The sequence below is a fragment of the Mustela putorius genome, unplaced genomic scaffold (genome assembly GCF_011764305.1).
Source record: "Mustela putorius furo isolate JIRA1106 unplaced genomic scaffold, ASM1176430v1.1 tig00537227_pilon_pilon_pilon, whole genome shotgun sequence".
Lineage (NCBI taxonomy): Eukaryota > Metazoa > Chordata > Mammalia > Carnivora > Mustelidae > Mustela > Mustela putorius.
Genome location: NW_025422368.1, coordinates 32,488,976 through 32,493,751, shown reverse-complemented (window position 1 = coordinate 32,493,751; position 4,776 = coordinate 32,488,976). Strand labels below are relative to the sequence as shown.

Genomic DNA, 4,776 nt, shown 5'->3' with positions numbered 1-4,776 from the left:
ATAAATAAAATCTTTATTAAAAAAAGTAAATAAAATGGCAGTTTTTGCTTTTGCAACCTTTTGACATCTTCCTTAGCAAATATAAAAACCACAGACCATAGATTGATCCAATATAGAGTTTCATTTATTCCCTAAACATTTCATATTTAAATTTATTGCCAACAAAACCCATTACTAAATGCAGCAAAGGCATTACTATAACATCATACATAAGCTAATGTATTTACTTAATTCTCTTTACTGCTTCTTGCTAGGTGCTAATATTCAACAAATACTTGCTTCATTTACTTATTTGTTTTTTAAAGATTTTATTTATTTATTTATTTATTTATTTATTTGAGTGAGGGAGATAGAGAGCATAAGCCAGGGGAGGGGCAGAGGGAGAGGGACAAGCAGACTCCCCACTGAGCTCAGAGCCTGGTTCCAGGGAATCTCACAACCCCTGAGATCGTGACCTGAGCCAGAATCAGGAGCCTGATGCTCAACTGACTGAGCCACCCAGGCGCTCCGACAGATACTAGCTTCATTATAAACCGACACTTCTCCAAATAAGACATAGAAATTATTAACATACACATAAAAAAATGTTCATCATCACTAGCCATCAGGGAGATTCAAATCAAAACCACACTGAGATATCACCTTACACCAGTTAGAATGAACGAAATTAACAAGACAGTAAACAGCAAGTGTTGGAGAGGATGTGGAGAAAGGGGAAACCATTTACACTGTTGGTGGGAATGCAAGTTGGTGCAGCCACTTTGGAAAACAGTGTGGAGATTTCTCAAAAAATTAAAAATAGAACTTCCCTATGACCCTGCATTGCACTACTGGATATTTACCCCAAAGATATAGATGCAGTGAAAAGAAGGGTCACCTATACCCCAGTGTTCATAGCAGGAATGGCCAAAATCACCAGACTGTGGAAAGAGCCAAGATGCTCTTCAACTGACAAATGGATAAGGAAGATATGGTCCATATATACAATGGAACATTACGCCTCCATCAGAAAGGATAAATACCCAACTTTTGTATCAACATGGAAGGGACTGGAGCAGATTATGCTGAGTGAAATAAGTCAAGCAGAGAGAGTCAATTATTGTATGGTTTCACTTATTTGTGGAGCATAAGGAAAAACATGGAGGATATTAGGAGAAGGAAAGGAAAAGTGAACTGGAGGAAATTGGAGGGGGAGATGAACCATGAGAGACTGTAGATTCTGAGAAAGAAACTGAGGGTTTTTGAAGGGGGAGATTGGGGGAATGGGTGAGCCTGGTGGTGGGTATTGAGGAGGGCACGTATTGCATGGAGCACTGGTGGTGATGCATAAACAATGAATCTTGGAACACGGAAAAAAATAAAATTAAGATGTTAATAAATAAACATGATACTGAAATTTGTTCAAGTTTGCTATTGTGCTTTATATTTTGTTCTGGTTCTTAATGAAATATCTTTCTCTACATATACTTAAGCTATCTATACAGTAATTCGGCCACAGTTTATGTTCATTGTGGCTTCAAATTTAGTTAAAACACTCACTAAAATACTGTAGTAGCATTGCTTTCCTGTATTGCGTGATTTCCAAATGTCAGGAAATTTACTGTGTACCTGCCTGACACACGCCAGTATTCCATGACATCAAAACATTTCTTTTGAAATGAGAGATTTCCGTTTTTCAGGGTTAAAGGTTAAAAGTTCTGCCTTCCCAGAATTTATGACTTCCTATTGGATTATAGTATTCAGTATTCACATAAAACAAATAATACATGTTTCCTCACAAAACCAATTTCAATATATGTTTGCTAATATCCACTCATTACTATAACACAAATTTCATTATAAACTGGTAATATATTTTACCTACCAATCAATGTCAGCAAATGGAGTACTTCCAGTCAAGGGATTTGGGGAAAGATCTATAGATGAAATAACATTTAAACAGGGTTGTGATAGATGGTTCGTTGTGATAGGCAAGACTGACAGAAAATGGAACCAACTCTGTGAGGAAATTTCATGAAGGTAGGAAAGTTGAGAGCATAATTGTGGTATTGCTATAACTCAAGAAGACTAAATCAATGTGTGTAAAAGGAATTTTAGGAGGTAAAACTGAAAAGCCTGATTGGAGCCAGATCATGGAAGCCCCTGAATGACAGGTTATAGATATAGATGTTCATGTTGTGAGAAACTGGGAGCCATTGGAGGTGTCTGTTTGTTTAAAGATTTTATTTTATTTATTTGTCAGAAAGAGAGAGAGCACAAGCAGGGGGAATGGCAGGCAGAGGGAGAAGCAGTCTCCCTGCTGAGCAAGGAGTCTGATGTCGGACTTGATCCCAGGACCCTGAGATCATGACCTGAGCTGAAGGCAGACACTTAACTGAGCCACCCAGGTGTCCCGTTTGTTTGTATTTTATGTACGTTGATAATACAGTGAAGGGTGCCCTTCGGAATTAACCTGGCAGCAGCACTTTAAGAGTATTAGAAAGGAGAGCGGGGAGATGAGAGACTCCTGCAGAGGGGATCACAATGCATAAAAGTAATGAGAATCTAAACTAAAGCAGTAACACAGGGAGCCCATAGAAGGAGCAGAAAGAAAAAATGGGGTATAGAGTCAGTCAACAAATTTCATTTGTTATTTGGATCTGGAAGGCAAAGGAGAGAAGAGACAAAAGTTTGCCCTTGGTACTTGAGGGAATGGTGGTATGAGTTAGGACAGAACGAATGCACTCATTTTAGAAAGCACTGAATCACTGAATCCGATATGTCACCAGATCATTTCCAAGGAGCTTTCCAGTAGGCGGTTCACAATTTAGAAACAAAAATCTCCAGGTCTGGAGATGCTGCATTCATGGTTGTGGCAGCCAGCCATGTGAATATCTGACAAACTTCCCACGACAGGGAAAGTAGTTAACTGAAGGCTCCAGCTATTAGACTTTAAACTCCCCTCACGGTTTGAGCTGAGGACATGCATGTCACCGGCGTTTCCATCCAAGGAGCAGGTGCGGCAGAATACCAAGACAGATCAGCCTAAGAACACAAAGGACTGGGGTGCCTGGGTGGCTCAGTGTGTTAAAGCCTCTGCCTTCGGCTCAGGTCATGATCTCAGGGTCCTGGGATCGAGCCCCGCATTGGGCTCTCTGCTCAGCAGGGAGCCTGCTTCCTCCTTTCTCTCTCTGCTTGCTTGTGCTCTCTCTCAAATAAATGAATAAATAAAATCTTTTAAAAAAAAAAAAGACAAAGGATTTCTTTGTTGACCAACTTGAGCTCAAGGACTCATCAAGGGCTTTGCTGAGCCTTCTTTCCGCTCTACAGGGCTCCTACCCAAACTTCCCTCTTCCCAATCTTCTTTCTCTCTCCTTCACTTGGCATCAGACCTGTCTCTCAACCTTTCTGGACTCTTCCGTTTCACACCCACATAAACTCTTTCCCCATTTAATGCTGTCTCGGCATCTGCTTCTTAAAGCACCTAGATTAACACAACAGTTATTTGAGAAGAAATGATAAATATTCCGTATGTCACTTTGTATAATTAGAATTAATGTTCAAAATACCAATGCTAAAATTTTTTTAAACTCTTAAATCATTAAAGCAATATTAAATTCTTAAATTTAACTCATAAGCCATAAAATTATGTTTAGTAGGTTATAGCTTTAGGTGAGGATGTTCTTTATATTTTAAAAGGTTACTTTAAATGGAAAGGTGGAATCATTATAAAAAATTCTAGTTGTTGGATGTATTAAACTTCAACAAATATCCCCAAGTTATGAATCATTGAATTGGAATCATAAATAAGAGTGAGTATTTATTTATTTATTTATTTATGTAAAAGACTTATTTATTTATTTGACAGAGAGAGAGACCACAAGTATGCCGGAAGGCAGGCTGAGCCAGAGGAGGAAGCAGGCCCCCTGCTGAGCAGAGAGCCTGATGCGGGGCTGGATCCCGGGACCCTGAGATCATGACCTGAGCCGAAGGCAGAGGCTTACCCCCCTGAGCCACCCAGGCACCCTAAGAGTGACCTTTCAGCAAGCAAAACTTTAGAGAATTAATATTTATTGTTTTCCCGGTATTCAGAAAGATGTACCTCCATTTATGTTGTTCTTCAGTACTCTACTGCTACTTTTTAAAGCTTTTGAGCAACATTACTGCTTCTCATTCTAGAAAATACATTCTGATAATATATGTATTTGATAGATGAGATGAATAAATACATTAAAAAATTATCTAACTGATCACCACTATAGCATATAGCAGTAAGTTTAGCAGACACTGAAGGTCTTTTTGACTGTAGGCAGCAAATAATTTTTTCTTTTTCTTCACGAATTTGCGTGTCATCCTCGCGCAGGAGCCATGCTAATCTTCTCTGTATCGTTCCAATTTTAGTATATGTGCTGCCGAAGCGAGCACGGCAGCAAATAGTTTTAAGGGTTCTCTTATAGCAATGCTTCAAAACAAAATCCATGTTCTCTAAAAAGATGTGGTTTAGAATCAATCAAAATCAAATGGCTTAGTCAATATAATAATTAGGCTAGCATCTGAATCATTTAAGCTATTATAATTTTTAGAATTATTTATGGGAAAATTCCAAAGGCCAATGTAAACTGAAAATTGTTGCTTTGGTTGCTACAGATATGGGTAGTGTATCTCTTCAGATGTTAGAATTTAACTTTAAGGAAAACAGTGTATGGGTAAGCCTTTACTCAAAGGACTTGAGTTTCTTTACTTTCTTAGGAATTGCTTACTTTCTCTTTTGCATTAGATTGTGGTTTAGAAATCTAG

At 38.5% G+C, this 4,776-nt stretch overlaps 1 non-coding gene across 1 annotated transcript; it reads right to left on the bottom strand.

Moving 5' to 3' along the window:
• Positions 1-4,297: 4,297 nt before the first annotated feature.
• Positions 4,298-4,404, bottom strand: LOC123390113. Its single transcript, XR_006604739.1, has one exon. It is a non-coding gene; the product is annotated as a U6 spliceosomal RNA (small nuclear RNA).
• Between the last annotated feature and the right edge of the window lie 372 nt (positions 4,405-4,776).